Genomic DNA, 25,773 nt, shown 5'->3' on the forward strand with positions numbered 1-25,773 from the left:
AGGGACCAAGAACCAGAAAGAGCCAACCAGGTGTTTGCAGTCACATATGAAAAGCTGTGATAAAGCACCTGAGTTGGTGGGAGGGTGGATTTGCTGCTGTAGGTGAACAGGAGTGTTTGGCAAGAGGTTTCAAGCTGAGGTTAAGACATCAGTTCCTGGTGCAACTGAAAAAGCCTTTCTTTAGTAGAGAAATCTGCTTCATTGTGGATGAATCTGCTTCATCAACTGTGGATCACTGCTAGCTGTGAGATGGCAAAGAGAAATGGAGTGGCCTTGAGATCCCACACATCTACGCTACAGTCCAGCCATCTGCTTCACAAGAGGTAAGGGTAAGAAGGGAAACAGATTGCTTGGGAAGGAACTAAGAACTAAGTCTTCCTGTGAAGCTCTTCCATGGTGCTTTGGGTCAGAGGTAGCAGATTCATGCTGACACTGGGAGTGGTTGCTCTGCTAAGGATTAGAGTTGCTGCTGTCCTTGTGATAACTCCCTCACCCTGCAAAGGGGAAAATGATGCAGGCTGGTGGCTTGGCACAGTTAGGGACTGAGGCTGAACATTTGAGAAAGAGAAGCTTGCTTGCACCTTGGTACATGACTGTGGAATGTTTCCTCCCTTGAGGATGACCCCTGACATAATCTCTGGTTGTTGTTTGCCTTCTGCCCTTTATATGAAGCTAAACCCACGTAGATGAAATCCTTACCTAAAGACTTTACTCCCACAGTTAAACTCTGATTTTTCCTGCCAAATGTTTTCTGAAACAGTAAGACTATGCAGATAAACTGACCTTTACTGTACCTTCACACCGATGGCAGGGTTATTGTTGCAAAACTTAGTTTGCCAGGTAAATGTCCCCTGTTTTATTGATGGATCGTCCTATTCCACTATAATCAACTGCCAAGTGACTTTGTTTTCTCACTCCAAACTCCTAATGGAGCTATTCACATTTTTTCCAACAACTATTGTTAAACTCAGTGGGTGAACTTGGCTGGCAGAAGTCCCATTGGTTGCAGTTGAGGCCAGATTCCACATATTGCTGTTTGTCTGTTAATTAGTGGATTTATGTTTTTTTCCCTTTGCAGTCTCCACAAACAATTGAAGGAGCTGCAGCGGGTGCTTCTCATGCTGTCTGCTGCTTAAGAGAGTGAGGGAAGGAATTAAACTGTTTAAAAGCATTTATTCTTTGTGATGTAAATTTGACGACTTAATTGTAGGTACAAAACAGCTCAGAGAGTTGGCCTGCCAGCTTTGCCAATATTGCAGTACATGAAATAATGAGTGCCTCAAATATAGAGGGTTCCAGTAACTCAAACAGGGGAAACAAGTTAGGTGAGGCTCAAGATTAGAGGCTCAAAACTCTGTATCCAGTGCTGGCTGTAATATGAATCCTGTTTTCATCTCAACTTAGCAAAGAAATTGGGCTATTGCTTAAGAATCTTGCTGTCCTGGAGAAGCAGAGCACACTCCCTTCTTAATTCTGCCCTCCAGGGAAGTTGTGTACTGGTGCTGTGATTTTTTTCCTTTTTGCTAAGCAGTTTTTAACTTTCAAAATGTAAAAATACTGATCTTTCCTCCTGTTTTAGTGCCCAGAATCTTTACTCAGTGGAAACTGCAGAGAATAACTGGCATGACTCAAAACACCAGACAAAGCTCTGGCTTTGCTGGTGGGGGAAGGAGGAAAAAAATAGCTCGTCAGAGCAGCCACTGGTTGCTTGGAAATAAAGTGCTGTAGAGTTTCACCTGAAGTGTTCCCTCTCACAACTACTTATTTTATTCATCTACATTAAGGCAGCCAGTAAAATAACGTGGGAGAGTCATGTGCCAGTTCAGAATCATTTATCCTATGGATAATGTGATCAAAACTCCCCTAGGATGGCATTAACCTTTGTATTGGTGCAGCCAAAGAGCCTCACGTGATTTCTCAAGCTGGTGTGTGCTGGGTGTGGGGGGAGTGCAGCTGAAGGTGATTCATCACGTAAATAATCATCAGTGTAATTAATTAGGCAATGCTTTGGTAAGAGTAGTATAGCAAAGATGCTCACTGATAGATAAGTTATAGTTTTCTAATTACACCACATTATTCTGATTGTTTTTTCATCTTGCCTCTGCCTTGCAAGTCCAGAAGTTATTATAATTCCTTCCCTCCCCAGTCATTTGCCATTTCAAATGCAGCTGTACTTTTAATTACCCATCAGTGCTTGCTTGACCGGCCTGAAAAATATTCTCTCTTGGGCTGGGATGTTTGGGATCATGTCTTACTAAATAACCAAAGAAAGTAAAATCTGTTGTGCAATGGGAAGTATTAAAGTCATCTTACTGAAACCCTGCAACAGAATAATAATGTCAGAGCAAACCTACAGGGCAAGGTGTTCACTAACATGAATGGGAACAGTGAGCTGACATGAATAGTTCATCTAATGCTGCTCCTGCTCCTTCACCCCCCTGCTTGTAACGCAAAGAGCTTTACTGGTTGCCTGAACATAACAAATGGACCAGCTTCCTTTTTTGGAGGGGGATTTCCATTCAATTCCCTTGTTTGCAAGGTTGGAATATGACCCCGTGCTGTGCAACAGGTAAGCAGCTGCAAGTTCCTAAAAATCTGTCACCCTGCTTCTGTCAGTTGTGACTGATTTTTTTGTTATTTTTTTTTATCTTTTCAGTCTCCGTTGGTTTGCCTGTGTTCTTCTAAAACTGAAGAACGCTCCTAGCCCTGGGAACATTTAGTTGTTGTCAGTAGAGCGTGTTCATAATACTTGGTAGGTTTTTTAATGAGGACTTCTTAGAGAAAAAAACAAAAACCCAAACCACCCTTACTATTGTGTGTGATTTGTGGTGTCAGAGGAGCTAATTAAAAATAATAGGGAGGAAACTGCCCAGAAGAATATAACTGGAATTGAATCCAAATGGAGAATTCAGTTTTGGCCTTTCTTGTACTTTCTCCTGAATTTTGGAGCTCTCACTTGAGCATCACAGGATGAAACTCATTTTATAATATGCTTAAACTAGAACAGAGAATCCAAAGTCATCTGAGTGTAGGTTGAGTACGGAACTTTCGTGGCTTGTATGTCTTGTGTTTGCAACCTTTTCAATGTGGGTTTTTGTGGCTCTTTAAATACCTTTGGTTTTAATTACATACTTAAAAATACAATTTTACAGTATTTTCTGTATTTTATGAGAACAATTTCAACGTTATCTTTGGAAAACTTTCTATTCCTACCTCATGAGCAATAACTGCTGCTGACCTTCCATGTTGCAATTCCTGTATAATTTCACTGTTTGTTGTCATTGTAGACCTCTTGTGTTCCTCTGCACTAATGAGAGCCTTGTGGGCTGGAAAGATGACGAAGTTCTACCCTCTTTACTTACGTTTCTGAGAATCTATTTTAGATGTTTTACGAACAGAGAAAACTATATTTAACAATGCTAGTAAAACAAACTGAGAAGCTCCCAGGCACGTAGACTGTTTGCCACAGGTTATAAATATCTGCCTAAGACTTATTTCAGAGGGAAGAACAGTGTAGACTCCTTTGCACTTCAACAAGAAAATTCTTGTGGCCAGTGGTAATGGATCCAGCTGGCGCTTTGATTAGCTCTGGATGAGAAACTTGCATTCAAGGTTTTTATTGTCATCATACAAGCTGTCCAAGTGTTTATGCCACATCCCCATGGAAAACAAAAGACGATGTATATGCAGTTTGGTTCTGATTGGTTTGCTGTTACAATGAATATACATGTGCTGGCTTGAAAATGAGAAGAAACATTGAATTGTTAGATTAGGGTTTAAAAATAAAGCTTAATAGAAACAGCCTACTTTATCAGGCTTCTTTATGAGTAGGGCAGGAGACAATAGAGGGTTTTATAGTTTGTGTGCAGTTGTGGTGACTGGCCAGAGCCAATTCCCCAGGGTGGGATGATGCTGAGTTCAGCTCAGGGCATGGCTGGGCACACTCTGGCAGAGGGAACTCACTTGTGCCTGCAGGAGGTGACGTGGATGTGTTGTTGGAAACCACGGTGTTGTGTTGGCACACCAGAAATGTTAGTCTGGCTGATTAAAGGGCTTTTGGGCATAGTATCATAGACTAGCCCACTTCCATAGCTCTTTGAGGTAGTTTGGAAAACCATTCCAGGTTCTGGTTTCTGGGCAGTGGTCTTTGAGGAACCTGCAGGTTTCCTGCTGAGCTGTTGGGTAACACTGTGTGTGTGAGGGTGCTGTGCTTAACTACTGAAGCAGTTTTAGTGATAACATTAGGAAATTGCTTTCTTCAGCTTGGTATGTGGATGGCTCCAGGAGAATCCTTTCCTATGCTGGAAGATGAAGAAGAGACTCACATATATGTATGTGAGGTTAGATACTATCTTGAAATATTTTTGTTATTTTTTAGAACTACGTATGAGCTGGTATTTAAAAACTATGGGGTTTTTTGTTTGTTTATTTGTTTGTTTTTAAATGGTCCTGAAGTCTCTTGCAGTGTGTTCAGAATGCAAATTAATCAAGAGTCCCATGGACAAAATATCATGGGATCATGTAATTAGAACAATTCATATATAAAGTGGTGCCAAATTGAAGTTGCATGGGCAGTTCTAATTCTGGAAATTCTTAATTTTGGAGTGCTTGGCTTAACAATAAAATGCTGTTTTATTGTAGTTCTTGGATGTAATTGAAAATATACTGAGAGATGAACAAGTGAAGTAGGACAACACAGAAGATAATTACAAGCAGATCTTCATTTCAAGCAGAGAAGTTAATCTTCCTTTGGACTCTTGGGCCTGTTTTAACAGGGTAATTAGCCATAGACCCGGTGGTTTCTGACTCCCAGTCCCAGTTCAAACCTCTGTGTCCTAATAAACGAGGACACACAGTTCTGTGACTGGGAGAAGCTGTCAGAGGCACATGTATTATGCATGTTTGAACTGTAGGGAAAGCAGTCAGGGCGAGGTGGACTCTGCTGTTGCTGCAAGGACATACGTCCAGCTGGTTCCAATGGAGCAGAGAACCACTGAAGCAATTTAATTCATATGCATGGATGAATTATTTTAACCCTCTTTCTTTTCCTTTACATTGTCTTTTATTTGCAAAATTGTACACTTAGAGCTGAATTCAGCCTGGCAGATCTGTAAAACAAATGAATTTGATTTCCCATCTAACTTTTCCCACACTTTGGTTTTGCGTCATCACATTCAGCTCTTCTGTTTCCCTTGCTATAGTTAGACTGGCACTGCCAGAGGTGAGTCACACCTGAATGTCCTTTTGTTGGGAATCTGGTGCAAATGGTTATTTCTGTCTCCCTCTTGTTCAAAAGTAGGTCCTGTTTTTTAGAGCAGGCCCCTTTTCACTCGTTCATTTCCTTTGCCTTTGAAGCCTCAATCACCCTTCCAGTAGAGTCTCCTTCAGAAGATGTTTGGGTGGAGATGGGGCTCTGGCCACCATGGCTGCTGCAGGAAGGGAGTTTACAGATTTGCAGAAGGAGGGAAGAGTTCTTGTCTTTGATGATAACTTGCTGTCCCATTTCAGATGAACAAATCCAACCCTTTTAAAAACTAAATGGGTTTAACAATGGTGGGAGATTTGAGCAGCAAATTTGGTTAACAAAATCTATCAGTCTCAGAGTTCTGGGCTTTTTTTTTTTTTTTTTTTATTTCCCCCCTTTTTCTTTTCAATAATATTTACAATAAAAATGGGAAAAGATGGGGGGAAAAAAGGTAATTTGGAACATGTATTTCTCCCAGGGAACTGGAAAGGAAGGCTTTTGCCAAGCCAGAAAGATAAACAGTGAATATAAATTCTGAAAGTTGAGAGGGCAACCTAATAGGGGAGAAAAAGTAGAAAAAATAAACACTACTGTCGGCTTGCTAAGAATGTTAACATTTCTCTCAGGTTTGCACAGTGATCAGTATTTAACACTGGCTGATCCTTTTTGTAAAACTGTTGACACGAGCGAGCGTCAGTAGGAACAGGCTCAAACAGCTGCCACTGCTCCAGTTTTGCACTGTTTCTTGGAGGGGGGAAGAAGTCAATGTTAAAAGCTTCCCAGTGGGGCTATTGAAGTGAAAACCAAAAGAACTGCGAGTTCTATGGGAAGATTATTCCCTTCGGCAAAATGTGTGCTTTGAATAATCTAAAATTCAGACTTAGTCTGTGTTCGGTTTTCCAACGTACTTGCAGAGAACTCACTGTGCTTTAACACTTTCCCTTTTCCTCTTCATTGTGGGTGATGCTGCTCTCAGTCCTGCAGTCCTTCAGCTAAACCAGTGTGATATCAAAAGGTGATCAGCAGAAACACAGAAGCCAGAGCATCATCCTCCCCACTCTCTCTCTCTGGGGAATTTCTTACCCCTCTGTTTCTTAGACATATCCAGTGCTTTGTTCTGCAGGCAGCACATTTCAGCACATTTTTTCCTAAAGAAGATATGTTGCACAGCTCTATCCTCCCGCTTTAGGACTGCAGCAATGCCAACTAATAGACCCAGTTTGAAGCTAAAGAAATATTAAGCTGCTTGGGTTATTTTTGTGTGTGTGTGTCTGTGCGCTGTAAATAGAGGAGCAAAGATTAAAACTTTACACAGTCTGGAGGTAACTAAATCTACTAAATATTGCATTACTGTCTTTGGTATCAATAATTCAAAGAACTTGAGTCCAAAATGACAAAAATCCCACTTGGACAGCTGTAGCTGCAGGCACAACAGAAGGGTTTTGAGGCAGTTGTGGACTTGGGGCTTTGTTGGCTATAAAGGCTGAAGAACACCTGAGGTCCCTGCAGTCATTAAAAGGAAAGAGAGCAGAGGAAAGCAGAATATTGCTGCAGAAAAGGCAAAGTAGGTTTTAGCATTCACTACAATTGCATTGATAAATGTAAGACTGCTGAATATGTGCTGCAGCACAAATAATGCTACCCTGAAATGGCAGATTAATTTAGGAATGTACTGAGCACATTTATATCCAATTTGTGTAGTGAGATCACCTAGTTCCTGCTCTCTTTTAATCACTGGTGTGGATGCAGAGACAGGAAGGGATTTCTGTCGCCTGTAGGATGCAGGTATTGATCCATGTGCACGCTGTGCCAGCAGGAGGATGGAAGGAGTGAGACTTGTGATGTTATTTCAGCACTGCAGGACTGATCTCAGTGTGTGTGCCCAGGGATGTTGGGCTGTGCTCTCATCCTGGAGTTTCCCCAGCCTTTGCTGGAGTGTGTAATATTATAACAGTGACTGTCCAAACACGTGTGGCCCTCACCCTTGACTGCAAGATACCTGTATTATCAGAGATGCACCACTTTTTTTGGGTACCCCATCTTACTGGGCTTGAAAAAACACCAGGGGAAACTGAATAAATGCTATAAAGAGGAAGAGATTACTAATGGGGCATTACTAGCTAAGGAAACATGATGTTTTTCTGTGAAGAGCCTGATCAGGCTTTGGTTCAAAGATGAAAGTGTTTAACTTAGAAAGCCAACTCTACCTTCTGAAACTTGGTTATTGGCAGATGCAAATTGAACTTCCATCTGGAATGGGTTCATGAGTTGACCCTAAAAATCCTCAGATGATAAATTCAAGAACCTCTTCCATCAAATTTCTTCTGTTTCTAGAATTTCAAATGAACCCAGTGCCCAAAAGAGCAGAATATTCAGTTCACAGCTCTGGTCTTCATCATCAGAAACTGATCTTGCAATACTTCTGGCTAAAGAGAGCAGACCATAAAAGCCTTTTCTCATGAAATTTTCAACCCAACTTTATGTTGCTACACAGCCTGGAGCAAAAATTTTTTCTTTTCTTGAATTCTTATCTGAACTTCATTGATAAAAGTTTTTCATTACTGACTACTAACTTGCAAACCTCCAATGTGTATATGAGCAATTCTATTAAATTTAAACATCAGTGAAATTACTCAAGTGAATAACTCGAAAAGATCACTCCCTTTAAAGTGTGAAGACAAAATTCTGATCATTTCTCAGAGCTCTGTTCGAACTCAATGACACTCCTGAGAGCAGAGGATGAAATCTTTGTTGAACATGGTTGACATTTTGATGCCATGTATTGTCTGACTTCCTCCAATAACAAAAATCCCATGGAAATAATTGGATCAACTCTTGAGTGAGTAGAGCAAGTTCTCTCTCCCCTTTAGGCTGTGAGTTCAAATTGTTCTTCTGCTCCCTAGCCCAAGTTCTGGGAAGTCCCTTGGACTTTAAGAAAGGTACGTTTCTGAAAATCATAGAATATCTTGAATTGGATGAGACCCATGAGGATCATCAAGTCCAACTCCCGGCCTTGCACAGGACAATCCCAAAAGTCACACCGTGTGCCTGAGAGCACTGTGCAAAAACTTCTTGAACTCTGTCAGGCTTGGGGCCGTCACCACTTCTCTGAGGAACCTGTTCCAGTGCCTAAACATGCTCTTGGTGAAGAAGCTTCTCCTAATATCCAGCCTAATCCTCCCCTGACACAATTCATGCCATTCCCTTGGGTCCTATCATTGGTCACCAGCGAGGGGAGATCAGTGTCTTCCCCTCTGCTTCCCCTCCTGAGGAAGCTGCAGACTGGCAAAAAGGTCTGACTGGACAAGCCAGGTGACCTCAGTCACCCCTCTTAAGGCTTCCCCAGCAGGGAAGGATTTTGCCAGGGTGTCCCCCAGTGTCCCCCAGAGCCAGCTGCTGCCTCTGCAAAAGGCCCTTGAAAGTCTTTATGTAAGATTAAAAAGTAACATGTTTAAAACTCAAATTGTCGAAACTTCCTTTAATGTACTTTAGATTAAGGCCTTTACTCCGTCTGACATATTGCTGGCTTTTAAATAAATCTATGTTATGTGAGTAGTTAATGCAAATAGCGAGTTTAATATGAAACCTTTTCCTTTAAGCAACATGGCTAAGGATATAAGTAGTGTATTCCCTTTAATGTCTTGTCTCTGCATTATATATTTCACTTACATTTTAATATAATTATAGGTACAAATTGTTCACATTTGGTTTTATGCAGCCCCGAAAAGTTATGTCTCATGAGTCAACATGTAATTTCCTTCTGCACAAATTACAGAATTATGCATTGTAGCTAAGTACACTGAATAATGGTAATTTACAATTGAATTCCTATGGATTTACATATTACAATCACATTAATGCCAAAGGAATCCACAATGTTGTCAAATAGGTTAATAATGGTTACTGTTAGCACAGAGAATACCAATGGAATTAATAATGATTAACCACTTACTTTAAATGTATGCAAAATTATGCAGCTACCTTGAAATTACAAAACTGCCAAAATGTCATGGAAAGTAAAGGCTGGAAAGTGAATTAAATGTCTCTGTTATGCAGGGTTACCCCTACACAACTCTGGGCTTTCCTGGGCAGCTCTGTTTGAATCTGAAAGCCACTAAAAATTGGACTCTCCTGAAACTGTAAAATTTTTCCTGCTTTCCAGTGTACTACTTGTCATTTAGACTTGCAGTTCTGCTGTCTCCTCCGTTCATCTTTCTCGTGTCTTTCTTGTAACACACAATGCCACTGACAGAATTATATACTTAGTCATGTGTACAGTCCTAAAAATGCCCTTCCATCAGTTCTTTGCTGTTGAGACCACTGGTAGGACCATGAAGTCCAGTAAGAGACTCCCAGTGACCTTGAACTGGATCATAGATAACCTGTCTGTCTTCATTCTAATCTTTCTCAAAACACAGTTTGTCCATGGGAAGCTTTTGAGATGAGCAACCAAAAATAGATGTTGAGAAATTGGTACTACTTGGAGATTAAACCTTAAATCTGGACCCAGTATATTTTCTACACTGTGGTATCAGCTTAGAAACTCCCTGTGCTTGGGAAATCTCTGTGCAGGCTCCTTTCAGGCGTGCTTTCCCCTTGCTCATGTACAGCCAAGCATGACTAGCCTTGTGAGGAAGAGATTTTTCTACTGGACTAGGATGAGGCTGCAAGTGCCTTAAAGTGGAGGTGATTTGAGCCACATGAGTGTTCACATGCATGTCAACACAGACACGTGAAAACTTGGCTGTATGGAACTCTTTTTTTTGAGCTGGTGTGGCCTTAGGTCTCCTCTAAGAAGAAAATGCAAATACATTCGTGAGAGCGTGGAGGAAGGATATAAATGGCACTCCAAATGGATGAGGCTTGTTATTTGTACAGGCATTAATATTTAACTGTCCTCTTTCACAGGCTATTACCACCTGAATTTGTAGGATGTCAAAGTTTTCCTGCTTTGGATGAAACATAGATTTAATCCTGGCAGACTTGAAAGGTGCTCAGATTTTATTTTCTCGATCACGGTACACGCAGTGCATTCGAGATGTGTTTAAACCTGCAAAGCATTCAGCCCTGGGCCTTGGCAGCCTTGGCTTTGCATTTCCCCCTTTTTGATTAGCTGGGGGAGGGCAGCCTCCTACAAGATTTCAAAGGGGATTTTGGTGTGGTTTTGTTTTACCCTTCTGCTCAGCATGAGTCAATGGCACGTGAGCTGCAGGAGTGTGTATTAAAGACTCAGTCAAAGAAAGAACAGAATTTTTCTAATTGTCTCAGCCTGTTTGAGGTGGGTGACCACATCCACAAACAACAAGGCTGAACAAAACATTGAGACTTTGCACCTGCTCCTACGAAGAGAGAAGGAAAGGATGAAACATCTTCCTGCATAGTTCAGAGCAAACAATTGCTGCCAGTTAAAAAGGGTGCTGTGGAGAATGTCTTACTGCCAAAGGTTGGTCTGAAAAAATAGAAAGTAAAGTTATTATTTATGATTTTGTGAAATAGGAAAAAGAATCAATCCATGACACCACCTGGTCTCTGTACAAGCAAATGGCTAATAAACCACTTGCAGAAAGCAGTTGGGTTACTTTCTTCACCAGAAAAACAAGAGCATGCTTAAGCTTTGATTTAGGACAACCCTATGGTGAACAGGAACAGTATAACGAAAAATATTCTTCGAGTCAATTTGCACATTTTATGGGGATCTGTCTAGAAGGTGGCTGTTACAGGAAGATAAGGATTCTAATTTTGTAATTGAGTGCACTCTGAAAAGACAATTAGGAACTAATGTGATAAGTAATTGTAAATTATAACAGCAGAAGAAACCTGATTCACATTTCTCTGTGGAAACTGTATTTGTGTATTCAAATGATGCATCTGTACTTTTATTTTCCCTGCATGTACATTTTACTTAATAAAGCTAGAAAAAGATTTCTCTACGGTTTGGTTTTAAAAAACAGGAATTAAAAAAGATGCAGATGCATCTCACTCAGCCTCATGGTGATCTCAGAGCAGTACTGCAACTGTGCTAGGTAGGATTTGGCAGCTCTGCCACTTACGAAGAGTTATATGGATATGGTGCCTGCTATCTCTGGCCTTATGGGTTTTACGGGATTTTGATCTACGTCTCTTTGTCTGGGATAAATGCCCAAGTCAGTGGAGAGCAGGAGGAAGTTTTAGTGCCTTTGTTATGGCAAGAGAACAGCACTGGGGTCTGTCTGTAAATCCTGATGCTGCAGGTTACAGTTCCAACACCGTGGAGCGGAAGCCACAGGCTGAGCAAAGATGCTCCTTTGATTATGGTGCTGCCTTACTGCCTGGCAAAATGTGCATTTCCTCCCTACACTCTGTGTTTTTGCCTTGCAGTAAACTTTTCACTTTGTTGCTTTTATTTCTGATCATTAAAGTAGGGGCAATATTTTCGTGCCACTGGGGAAACAATGATTTTTAGGGAACTAAGCACTTTGTGCCCGTGGGCAAGGTATCCCAGCTGCTCTAACGCTGTTCTCCTCTAAACAGGTCTGGCACCCTGCAGATGGTTCTGCTGCAAAAAGGTGTCAGTAACACCTATCTCCTTACACTTACTGCTCCAGGCAGGTTCCAAAAACTTCCAGACCCTCTGTTAAACGTGGCTAGAACAGGCAGTATTTGATGTAAACATTTGTGAACTCTTTCTGCACTCTGCTCTGATTTTTAATTTTTTTTTTTTTTTTTAAATTCTGATTAATTCTATGAACAAACTGCTCGAGTATCTTCTCCCCAGGGTTTTAGCATAAGCATCAAGACAGTTTTGAGGAGCTGAAAGTTTTTTATTAAAAAAAAGTCTTTCTTATCCTCTTAAGCCTCCCTGTGACTCTGCTCCAAAGGTCCTGTGCTAAACAATTTACTAAAACATAACCTAGGAATATTTGGGTGGGAGTGAGGAGTGATCCCTAGCTGAACCAAATTCCTTCTGTTTCAAATACTGAACTGAACTCTAGCAGAAATGCTACCTGAGGTTCTCAGCAGCTATAAACCATCTGCCCATACCAAGGGAGGGTGTGCTGGTCTGGCACACAAAGTATTTTGATGGGCAGCCCCCAAATTGATAACTCTGCTGGACAGACTTTGAACTCTTTTCTGCTAAAATGGCTGTATGCCAGTTCCTACAGCAGTTTTCACTTTCTTAGGGCACTTCTTCTAGGGATCATTCCTGGATCTTTGTTTATGGTGCTGCTAAAGTCATTTAAAGGAAGTTCAGCTTTTAAAGAGAATGTTTCAGTACTTTGTTATGCTGATCTTAATCAGCTCGATGTGACTTTATTTTGAGATGATATTATTAATTGTGACTTCTTGTTTTCTTGGAATTCATTTTAACTTAAGTATCAATCTGTTATTCATGAGAGAAAGCTATTGGATTTTTTTAAAGTTTAGAAACAACAAATATTTTGAATTCTGGGTCTTCATGTCCAAAATGAAGGACATTTTGGAAAACTTACACCCTGTTTTTCACGTTCCTGTAACTGCAGTTGATGGAGGTTTTGTACATAATCACTAACTCTAAAAGTAGCTGGTTATATATAGTGTGTTGAAATAACTCCTATTTGTTCTTTGCAATAGAAACAGTTCTTTAAGATTCTAGTGGCAGCAAAAATTCTTAAATTAATGAAAGTGTAGTTTTTTTCACTTCTCCTTAACAATGTCACAGCCTGTTTCATGACTTATTAATGAAACTACTACAACAATTAATAAATTTAGTGAAAGAACATGTAAACAAAATTAAATACTTGCAGGAATGACTTCTTGAAGTTAAATTTAGGGAAGAGCCCATAAGAAATGATGCTTGTCGATTGAAAAAAACAGAGTGAAACTGCTCTGCAGTTGTCCCACACTAGCAGCCAAGTTACAGTCTGAAATTCATTTTAGAAAACAAACCCACTCTTGGGTAGGGAAGGGGGGAGCTATGACTAGTTTATCACTGCTGAAATCAGCCTAGTGCTTAAATCAGTCAAACTCCTCATATTCCTTCTCTCAATTTTCACAGTCTATAGACTCAGGTCTGCTTCAGATACAGCAATGCCAACCTAGCAGGTGCTAAACCTACAGTCATTTTGTGCATCAGCATTTTTTTCACTTGATAATAAAACTTCCACACTAGTGGAAGCTGCTAGTACATGGAGACTTTAGTGCCACCATAAAAACAGCATTGTAGGAAAACAGCCTTAAGCTGAGAATGGATGAGTAGTTTCAGAGCTGTTATATGGTATCTCCAAACAGAGCCAGGATGGCAGTTCTGAACAGAATCCCAAATGTTATCCTTCTCTCGAGTTTTGTTGATATATCGTGAACGACCATGTTGTGGTCTGGTTCAAAATGCGCTGCTGTCTTGCAGTTTGTCATGTAAAGCCCAACTTTCTGTGTATTGCATACAATTCTCTATTCAAAGCTACTAAACTGGTATTTATGGCACTGACTGTCCTCATACCAGGCAGCTTTCTCCAAGTTTGCATGATTTGTCCCCGTGCCTCCAGAGTCTCTTCTGGTAAATATGTTCTACAGGGAAAATAAGGTACAGCAAGACCAGCACAGGAGAGGCATTTTTGCTAAAAAAGAATTTAAAATTACAAGCAGACTTGGGAAGGCTTCTGAAATCTGTGAGTGATTTACCAAGCTGGGGACTGTTAACCCTGATTTTGGTTATTTCTTGAGCTGACCTCAAAATATTTCAAAGGTGACTAACTTCTATATCTGACAGTCTTGATCCTATTGTATTGTAGCTCTTGTGATGGACTCTATCCACATAAGAATTCAGTAGGAACATTTATATGGGCTTTGCAGCCTGTCCTGGGTGTCTGGAAAGAAATAAATGCATATAGTCCAAATGTGCAGTTAGCAGGTTGGATATATGCAAAGCAGATAAAAAGCCAGTGTTATCTTCCAAAAAGCAGGGATATTAAGCAAAATCAATTCTGTATTGCTCTGGAAAGCAGGTTTAAGTTTAGATTGTTGCTATTGGAGTCCGCTTTATTTCTCTACAAATGCTCAGATTTTTTTCTTAAATGTCACTGATACCATCAAATATAAATCCTGACCTCAAACAACAGCCAAGCAGGCACCAAGTGGAGATGTGTTAACATGCATGAGCCCATAGCAGCATGAAGGTTTTAGATCTCTCCTTTAAAAACGGGGGACATATTTGTGTGTGTTAAATGATTGCTGTCAAGTTACTGTAATGAAAATTACATGAGTCTTTTGGTGGCAATTACTGAGTAGCAAAGTACGAGTTAGTAAGAGTGTTCTGTAGCTGAAGTCAGAATGAAAGGTGTTGCCAGGGTGCTGTTCTTAGTGGGTTCCTAAATATTGGAATAATTTTAATCAGAAGAGTTTTTAATATGTATCAGTCTCATCTGAACTGGGCAGGGAAAAAACCCTGAAACAAACCAAATCTGTCAAAATGTTGTTCCTGAAGGTTATCCAAATTCTTGCTGATGTGGAAATGGCCATGTGCACCTAAAAGCTGGGGCCATTGCCTGCTTCTCTCACATGCTTTTAGCTAATATCACTTTATGAACCTCATCAAGGAGCACTTCCCTATTAAAACCTATGTTGACTGTAGAGTTATTTAATTACATTCAATTAAATATCTCTTGCTTAAAAAGAAAAAAAGGAAATTAATTGGTGAGAAGGATTGCAAATGTCATCTAAAAATTATGCTGAATCAAATTCCTCTGGGACATTCAATTCACTCAGAGGAGCTATTTGGGGTACAGGCATATTGTTTATTAGACAGTAATAGCTCTGTTAGTTCTTTGTCAAGCAGGTAAAAGCCTTTTGGCAGTCTTACACTGCTGAAATTCCTGTCACATTCAGAACCTCTCACAGGAAACTAAAATGTCAGTATGAAATTAAACATTAAAATTTAAAGTGTTTGTCAAGATACAGCAGACAGATTCTTGTGAAAATATATATTATATATAAAATATATATAGTATCACACATGCACTCAGATACATGTGCATATATATATTCAAAAGGAACACTTAAATTCTCTTGTGAATATATATATATATTTATATAATAAAACAATTATGGTTAGGAGTGTGTTGATTCCCATACTCTTCCTAAACCTGATGGCCTAATTACTATGAAACTTTTATTCTTTTCTACAAAAATAATTGCTGGAAACTTACACTAAGAATCTGAAGCAGCACAAATTACCTTCAGTCTTTGATGCAGTGTTTGGTTGGAGCTACTGCACGCTAGAGGGATGTGATGCTGTGGGTAATGCACAGATGAATTCCCTGCTGCAGAGCAGACACCAGCTGCCTCTCCTCCAGCTTTAAAAGACAATGATTCACTGCCAAGCCAATAAAACCCATTAATATGTTCATTAACCAAACCAGGAGCTAACTAATATAGAAGGTGGTAAACTTTCTGGCTATATAAGCCCCGAGGAAAATTTCTACCCATCACCTTCTTCCCCCCCTAAAAAAAAAATAAACCCAGCCCAAACCAAAAATGAAAAAGCCCAGCACCATCCAAAGAAAAACCAACAACCCAGAACACTCTTAAAATTCAAAGAAGAGGTTAACATTTCAAATAGCTTTGATTAAAAAATTGTTTATCAAGGTGTTTAACAGTACTATCAGTCTCCCATCCAATAATTAGCCATCAACTATGCCTCAGACAGGACCCTTTTTCTTGCTGTTCACAGATTTCTAGTGGCACTATAGAATTGAACCCCAAAGCCCCTTTCACCCAGACAAGAATCCCCTGTGATTTTTAACAGCGTGGGGCTCCTCTATTGCCTGTCGGTTGTTACTGGATAAGAGCCTGATAAGGTACCTCTGGGAATTTTCAACTGGGTGTGAGTGTGTGGTGTTTTCTTCTGGCTAAAAATATAAATTCCTTTCATCTAACACACTAATCTTAAAAAAAAAATCGACTTCTTATGGCACTGCAGTGGCTCATTCTGTAATTGAATCTGCTTTTGGTTTGATACACTGGTAAGCTCCTGATGCTGTGGGCCTCTATTTTATACCTGAAAACATGGGAATCCCATGAATAGAACTCATTTACATCACTGGGACTACTTGAAGAAGGAATTATGAGCCCAGTCATTGCTGCCCTTATGATTTATCTAAGCACAGTGCTCATCCTGATAGTTGAAGTAGCTTTAAAGAAGTGAATAAAAATCTTTCCCTAAACTATAAAAGTTAAAGCTGTAAGATTTTTTTTTGTCTCTTCATTTCTTTTTTAAAAAGCATTGGAAATTAAATTTCTCTATAAGATATCATGAAAATACTCCATTAAGCATGATGAGTGATCTAGGTAAGAGTTAAATAATGAAATTAGAGCTGATAGCACTTCAGTGGCCCGTGTACAAGTTGGCAGGCAGGGAGTGCCAGGAAAGCCCTCCAGCCTCTTTTAAGACCACACAGCTAAAGTTTCATGGAAAAATATTTTCAGATCTGTGTGAACTTCAGCGTTCTGTGGTTCCTGTGACCACTCTGAGAGTTTCTGTGTAATTTGGCTCGAGCTGTTGTTTGACATGTTTTGTTATTCACACTGAACAAGAAGGAGAACCGTCAAGGGTCAGAATGAGATTGGGACACAGCAGTCACATGTTTTGGGGCCACCTTGTCACTCATGAAGTGACTACGTGCATATTTTCGGGTAAAGACTTTTCTGAGCCGTCTATTGGGTGAGAAAGGTCAAGCTGTGTCACTGAAAGGATGTCTGGGTAATGAAAGTATGAAACTGGTTGTGTAGGAATAAAAAAAAAAAAACCAAAGTCACTTCCAGAGATGCCAACAATATGACAAGATTTTCCCCATTGGTGAAACCATTTAGTGCCTGAATTTTCAGTTCAGAATAAAAAGCAGAAGGAGGTGGAAGAGGAACAATATTCTAGGTGATAACTGGTTATTCCCTGCTAACACAGGTTTATGTTAACATATTTTAGTTTAATAGGGTTTTTAAACGTCAGCCAATTACTCCCTGGTATTATTAGTGTTTTAGCACTCCCAGCATAAATTAGGGTATATTACCATTTGAGGCTCTTGTACGGCTACGCAGGTTATTTGTTCAGGGTTCCATGAGCATCAATTTGGTTCACACATCTAATTATAATCATCATATCAAGAGTGTATGGAATGTTCCAGCACATGAATCTCTAATATTGAGTAATTCCTTATAAAAATGAGGCAGCCCATACGGGTGAGCAGATGAAACACTGATAAACACTGTGGAATAGAGCAGATGCATGAGTTATGCCAAAGGTTCTTCACTCCTAATATTTACTGTCCATGGGGAGAGAGAATTAATTTATTGCACAGATCTGAAATTCTAGGTGTTAAATACAGCAATGGCATTACGAAGCAGAATCACCAGAGGTATTGATATCGATGAGGATACTACTTTAGGGTTCTTTTTGTGGCTGATAGTGTAAAGTTGGTTAGAACAATCATGAAGGGAATGGTGGACTGCCATCCTGGTGAATGACACCTAAATAATGGAGCAGAATGTTAATTGGACAGTGTTCTCTGTAATGACTTTGTTTCTATTGTTCAGAATAATTGATGTAAATTGAACATTTTCATCTAATGCCTTTTGCAGCTGGAGAAAGACAGTTGCTTATTACAGCCTGATTGACTTGAAGTATGTATTCCAGGTGGGAGCTGAAAAAGCAAGGAAGCATATGTACTTCAGTGTGTATCAGTTACTTTTTTCATCTGTAATGAGTTACTTAAGGCAAATATAGTGGATGGGGACACAAACTGTTGGCTTGTATATAAACAATGAAAGGTTCATGTATTTCAACCGTTTATAAAACTCTGGTATTGTGTGATTAGGTCTTGTAATAAGGTTCAGTACCTTGCAAGATGATACATGATTTTAAGAGTTTTTTGATGATAAAAGCATCAGGATGTGTGAGCAGGTGTTGCTCCTCTTCCCCAGTCCCTGAGTTCGCTGGGCTTTGGGCTCTGCCATGCTGGGTGAATATTTCTGTTTGTTCACTCCCAGTCTCTGCCTGTGCAGCCAGAAAGAGGTGCAGTTTTGAGCAAAGCTGAGCTACATCTTTTATTATGTGCTACAGTGGGGAAGGGCTGATTTAGTGAAGCCCAGTACCTTTGTTCAGATTTTAATTATGTCTCCACAGATAAAGGAATATTGTTTTAAGGCTTGATTAAACTTGCCATATATTTCCTTGTGACAACAAAACTGCAGTGTCTTATGTTTTGACACATGTAGGTGTTAAAATTTGAGGTCACAGAGATGAAGTGTGTGGCTAATTCTGCTGTTTTAGAGTCAGAGGCAACCCAGGCTGCCTTTCTGCAGCCAGACCCAGACTTCTTAATGCAATAATCTGATTGACTGTATTCAATATTGCTCAGGAAAGCTGCTTTGCCACAAAATTGGAAAGGGTGTTTTGGGATGTAGTTATTAGAAGTGTCTCACAGCACACCCAGCTAGTGTTTCTATAAGCATTAGAGTCAGCAAGATTTATTTCAAAAACAGAGCTTATTGGAGAAACCCAGCCTATTAAATGTCTGTTTCCAGTGATGGCATTGTGGAGATGGGATTGGTTGTGCTCAGCAAAGAAATGAAACCTAGATTGTTATGTACAGGCTACGATGGGCACTGATTTCTTAGCATAAAGACTGCTTGGTTGCTCAGGATTTGTTACTGTTTACTTAAAATGTGTTGAACGAAAGGGTTGATTTGTCCAAATGATTTTCAAGGGAAAGAGATGAAACAGTGTTTTAATCAAAATTAATAGAAAGCAACAGGGAGACAACTCGTGAACAATTTATTCGTGAAACTTCGTTTTCGTTCATGAATTTGTTGCAAGCAAGTGACAATAATCAGATGTGTTTGAATTTCTTTTTGTAACTTTGACTAATTCCTCGTCAGGGGCTCGCTGTTAAGTTCAATGCATTCTGTATCATTTGAGCCATGTTGGTTGGCTCACCTGTGTCACTGCAGATCCTGCTCCCTGATGAGAGACAAAGTGCAGAGCTCTTCACTCAAACCCAGCTGATTCCCTGGAGGATTTTTCCAACTTACTGTACAGAGATGATACTTTTATCTGCGGGCCAGGCAGGGATCAGCAGAGCAAAAGTAATTAAACTTGATGTGAAGCGAGGGAATGTCTTTATTTCCAGTCTTTACAGATTTCTCTCGGGGTGAAAGCAGGTGAGCAGCACCAGGGCAATGGCTCGGGCTGCTGAGGTGGAGAAAAACCAAGGACCAAGTCCTCAGAGTGTGTGAGATGGGAAGAGGGCCATTGAGAGGGGAGTGCTGAGTTAATTTGTCAAACAGCAGGATCTCTTATTGCCTTGCAAACCACAGTTATCTGCAAATGCAGCTCACAGTGCATATGTATCAGCTCCTCATGGTGTAAATCAGGGGGAGGGGGCAGAGAATTGGAGCTTTTTCATAACAGCCTGAATAATAGCGAGGCTCCCAGTGCTGTGTTGGGAGATACAGCTCTTACCACCTCTCTCCTATCCCTTTCTGAAAGCAGTGGGACCTAGAAAGCTCTGCCTCACACAATAAAAACCATGGACAACATATTTTGGCGAGCATTTCCTGTGGCCGTTGGTTTTGTGCTTAATCTATACCTTGCAAAAGAAAAATGTAATCTGGTACACCTTCCTGAGAGGGTTGCCACTCCTTGTGCCAATCAGTGCAGGGGGAAAAGATAGCAAAGTGCTTTTTATAACCTCCTCAGGTTTGATAGCACTCTCCTACATTACTATGTGTCTAAGAGCCAATGAATCCTAGGAGTGTGTTAGCCACACTCTTAAATGCATTCTTAAGAAATTTGTAAGCTCATTGAGACCAAATTTTTCATTAGGGTATTTAAAGAGCAGACAATGTCAGAATATTCCTTCAATTGTGTTTTTTTTCCCCCCATAGCAATATGTGCACAGTTTTATATACAGCACAGTGTGTCACAGTAGGTTGTTTATGGCTGCTTCTATATAATATTTAATAACAACTCTGCCAATATTGCTGAAGAGATGTATGTTTTGTTTTTTGGGAGACATTTAGGAAGTATTCAGGAGTAAGTAATATTTCCATAATCTAAATTCATGCTCTACCCAAGAAGGCTGTGTCTCAGGTACATAGAATTATGTCTCACAAAATGGGTTTATTGCTATAACTATCTCTTTTTTATAGTTCAGTTGTTAAGCTAAGTAATGATGTATAGCTGCTTACAGTAACATAATAACAATTCTTTCACATTCTTCATTCTTACAATCCTGTCTTCTGCCCCTTAAATATACTCGTTGAGGGCTTTGTTAAATGAAGTCTCGGTGACATATTGGTAACAGTTTCTTTCTTAAAACAAACAAACAAAATCGGACCTACAAAAAACACCTCTTCAGTTACTGTTATTACCAACAGAGACAAGACAGCATGAAAAAAAACCTCTCCCCTGAAAGGCTTTTTCCTTCGAAATTCAGACCTTTAGAAAACACTAATGCCACAGGAAGAAGAAATCTGTACCCTTAAGCAAAAATTAATTTCTAAGATAAACATCACCTTTGAAACAGGACTACAGGAGAAATTGCTCAGTAGTATTTTACTTTTTATTTTAGTGGCAAATGTGAAACCTGGAGACCAGATCTTCAACCATCATAAAAGAGAACAGCCGGTACTTGACTTGTGGTTGTATAGCACTTCTGGATCATGCTGAGTGTAATAACTCCTAAGTTCCAGAAATCACACGGTGAAAATCCTTCCCTTCTAATCAGGGAAAGACAACTGAGTGGTAAAAAGAAAAGGAATATTTTCTATATTAAGAAAAAGCCTTGTCTGACAGTCAGTATCTTTCTCCCCAGATGAGCTGAAGCAATTTTTAGATTATTTTTCCCCCTGTTGCTGGAGTCTGTGGAAATGGCCCATTTCAAGCAGCCTTGGTCGTAGTGGCATAAGAGGCTGCTTACTTTTTAATGCAATTGGGAGCTTATGAATTTCTTTGTGTGTCTCAGCCGGAGCGTGTGGCTGGTTGGGGATAGCTGAAGTTATATGCGTGTTTCTTCCTTTGGTGTAATTTCCTGCTTAAGACTTATCCAACACAAATATTCCCTTAAATCCAAGCTTTGGTACAACTGTCCCATGGCTGTGTGCTGGGTGGTGAGAAGGCCAGCTGGTGTTGTGCCATGCTGCCACAGGCATCCCAGAGTAGTAACTCATATTCTTAAGGCTTCTTTTCATAGAAGGGTTGAATGTGGTTTTTAAAGTCCTTGTGCTGCAGTGTGGTGCTCCTGTCTGCCCTGGAGCTCTGGCTGCTCTGCCAAAGCCTGGACTACAATGGCCTACCCTCAACCACAGCACTAATGCAGCTGCTGGTGCCTTCTCACCTGGTTCTTACGAGAGAAGACTTCCACTTGTGTTCTCCCCCTGGCTCTGATGCCAGTGGGTTGCTCCTTTGGTTGTTGTGAGGGTTTGCCTGGAGGTCTTTCGGGTATCCCAAACTGAGTGGCACTGGGGAGATGGAGTTCTCAGCAGTTGATACTTTCAGAATAGGGTATATGACAACAGCAATAAAAATGTAGTCACTTCTGAGGCAGCTCATGGAAATGGAAGTGCTTTAACTGACAGTGTTTTCAGTAGCACAGGCCCTGGGGAGTGTCAGACAAAGGAAATATTCCATGAGACTTTAGGAAACAGAGTCTTATTCAATTATTCATATTTTCACTGGGTTTTCATTTTTGGAGAATTGCATAAATTGTTTGACACAGTTTTGGTTTAGTTTTGAGGGGTGTTGTATGATTTCTTTTGTTTAAAGAATATTAGAAACACTATTTGAAATGGTAACTCTGCTGCAAATTTCAAAGGGTTTGGAGACTACCTGGAAGTCAGATAGAGTTGGGAAATCAAACCCTCTGGCAAAATCTTAGTTCTCATGTCCATCATTAAAATTGACCTGTAAATAGCTTAAGGGCAAACAGAAGGCAATTTTTTTCCCTTATGTGCTGGAATATGCACATATAATTCAGGAAGATGATACACAGACTGAAAAGAGAAGCCAGATACCACAGCATACTGAAGTCTTTTGGGGAAAAAGAATAGAGCTGGGGACAATGCCATTATCAAACCAGATTGCTCTGGAATAGGTGCAAAGCACCCATAGCTTTGCATCTCCATCTACTTGTTTTGTAACTTCCATGGGGATTTGGACAAAACCAGCAGCTGGATGTATTTAAAATACATCCTCTGAAACACAGAGCCCTGATGCTTTTCTGTTGTGTATTATCATTGACAAAAGAAGAAAGTCTGGGGGTTGACCCTTTCCAGAATAGGCACGAGGAATGGGATGGATTCTGGGACCCTCATGGTGCCAGCAGGTCAGAACTAGGAAATACCATGTTGGCCAAGGTTATGCTCAGTTACTGTATGGACATGTGAGTTTACTTAAAGGTAGTTTCTTGAGAGGCAGGATGGGAAAAGAGAGATGTGCTTGAGATAGCAAGTGCTCGTTGTGGAACAGAGAGAGGCCTTGAGTTTCTAGACTGACCCTCTGTTGAGTTTAAACCACTTCTTTGGCTGAGGAGGAGAAAAATCTGAGCAGTCACGGCTGTGAGAGGAGCTGATCCCTCTCCTGGGGGAGGTAGAAGGGCTTTGTAGCCCAACACAAGGGAGTCCTAGAGGGAGCTGTCCTGGATGCTCACGCACTTCCTCTGGTTGCTTGGGAAATTCAGGCTGCCTTGGTTATCCCCAGGAGACAACAATCTCCAAGTAAAGAGACATATGTTAACACTGTCTGTTTTAATATCGTCTTTCTGTTATGTCTTGTTCCTACTGGGAGAATAAACTATTTTGAGTATGAGCAGATTCTTTGTTTATGGGGCACAGCGGGAGGAGCAGCCTGTGTCAAACACAGTTAGACATGGAATACACAGGGAGCTCCTAAGGACGTGGTACAAGGGTGGTAGAGGGATCAGATGTTGGCCCAGAGGAGTTGGAAGGGAGAGTCAAGCAGAGGGGAGCACCTAACTCTGAAAACAACAACTGCAACCCAAAGCTGATTGCATGTCCCAGTTCCTAGACCTCACAGAGGTGATCTTACAGGTGAGATGCATTTGTTACCATGAGGGCAGGATGAAAATGCAGGTCCTCCCTGATCCCAACAGTTTTATTAGTTTTGTTTTGTTGATTTTAAAACTCAGTTTCTCTATTTTGTAAAGGGTAACTTTGTAACTTTCAAAGATAATTGAGTTGTTTATTTTAATGAGTGATGGTGATACCTTAATAAATCAGCTCAGAACATGATTAACACATACCGCCTTGATACTTCATATTTTCAGAAAATTACTCCAAAATAAAGGCAAAGGAAAATTTTCTTTGCAAATTTTTATGCTGACATAAACAATACAGTATCAAACTGATTTGTGGTTTTTGTTGTTGTTTTTTGTTTTGTTTTGTTTTTAAATTCTATTCAAACTTACAATGTTTTTACTTCCCACAATATTTGTATAATCCCAATCATAATGCAGTAGTTTTCTGGCACTTCATTTCTGGGGCAAATGTATTTATTATTGTAGAACAAAAGCAAATATGGTGCCTTAAAGTGCTGTTACTTTTTTCTGTGTTATGGCGTAATTATTTAACAAGCTAACTATTACTGGGGTATGTTGAGACTTCTTAGTGCAAGCCATAAGCATTCTTATCCCTCACTACATTTTCCTGACTCAGCAATCTCTATCCCTGAAGTAATTTGGAAGCTATTGGTTATTCCTGGAGTTTAACACTGTGCTTTCAGATGGATGGTAGAGCTGTGCGAGAGTCACTAGAGCCTGCCTTGCTTTTTACTTCTGGGAGATTAGAATCCAGGTATTCCAGCCATGGATGTGACAGAAGGTTTGAGATGACTTACGAAGTCTTTTCCCAGCCATCAGTCTCATGTGTAAATTGGTTACCTTGCAAAAGGAATCTTTCTTCCTGTCCACTTCAGGCAAGAACTATGTAAGTTAGGGTTGCCTGAGTTCCTGTGGTCTGACAGGAGTGCAGGGGAAAAAACTCCTGGGAGTCACAAACTGTGCATCAAGACTTGCACATCCCACTGATCACATTATAAAGAGAATGGGAATGAATAGCAATGAGAGAGCAGCTCCTATAAGTCACTATAAAGGCATTTGGGAAGCAAAACATCTTGAATTTTGGCTGAAATGTTTGTGATTCCTCACAATTTAAACAGCATTCTTTCCTGATACGGGACTCAAAATTATCAAGAGAAATAAGAACATGCCAGGAAAGGTGTATGTGTGTTCAAATAGGATTTGACTTGTGGATATCATGGAAACAGGATATATGTTTGCTCCTGTGTTACGCTTCTTTAAACTGTGCTTCTTCGTGGTCTTAACACCTGAGAGAGATTAGCAAATTTAACAGGAAAGCTGTGTGCAAAGCAAAGGGTAGGTTTGTTCTATTTCCAACTTAAGGTGGTCTAAGGAGTGAGAAATCGGATTACAGCACAGAGAACACCTAAAATGAAATTGCCTCAATGTACATTTCTAATGTCTGAGCTGTTGTCAAAAGATTAAAGCAGAGAAAGGGAAAACAAAGAAGAGACACAAAGACAGAAGAGAATGAAAAACAAAGAGAGAAGGATGGCACGAAGAAGACAAAGTTTAAAAGTAGTGTTAAAAATTTTCCAGGTAAGTGTCATAAAGTGTTGCTGAAAAAACAATCCTTTATTGTGAAGTCTCTGCCTGAGAAGAATGGAAGCTGAAGGGTGTATGGTGAATTAATGTTTAAGCCTACAAGCCATAATTAAATAATTATAATAATATATAATAATTAAATATGAGTTTGGTACCTGTGCCCTAAGCACCAACATCTCTGAAGTCAATCAAATTCGATGCCATTGTCCTACTTCTCATGCCAGGCAGTGATCAGAAATTATGCATTGTTTTTACTTGAGGTACGTGGTACTTTTATGACTGGTGCTTACTTTTTACATACAGGCAGCATCATAATCAACTTTCATTAAGACTAATGCTGACTGTTGATTTACTACAAAGAATATTTCGATTAAATTTAGCATTTTGGATAGGACATGATAATTATCTGGTGCTGACATTCAATTTTGTAGGCCTGAAGTTTACAAGCAAATCCCACGTCTTTGTTAGCATATTAGCAATTGAAATACCCTCCTAAATCACTGTCTGTGTAAATGGTAAATCTCTGCAATCAATCCTCCTTTTCTTTGAAAATAATTTTTGGAGGAATTTGCATAATTGGCCATGCTTGATAAAAGTCTGATGTATAATGTTGTCTTTTAAATGCACTGCTACCTGAAATCATGATGAAGTGTCAACATGCAGGAGGTAAATATAAACCAAGCATTTAGTAAAGGATGCTGCTGATCTCATGAGGTGAGAAATGGCATCTAGTGGTGTTATAATTTGAAGTGGCTTGATGTAGGGCTTTTGCTATGAAGGATGTGAGAGAAAAGGACAGAACTGAATTGCATCAAGAAGCTTTGATTTGCACTAAACTTTGAAGTGAAATTTACTCTGAAAAGTGCTTTTAAAATACAG

The sequence above is a fragment of the Empidonax traillii genome, unplaced genomic scaffold, assembly GCF_003031625.1.
Source record: "Empidonax traillii isolate 1590-97213 ecotype Southwest subspecies unplaced genomic scaffold, ASM303162v1 scaffold39:size2480183, whole genome shotgun sequence".
Lineage (NCBI taxonomy): Eukaryota > Metazoa > Chordata > Aves > Passeriformes > Tyrannidae > Empidonax > Empidonax traillii.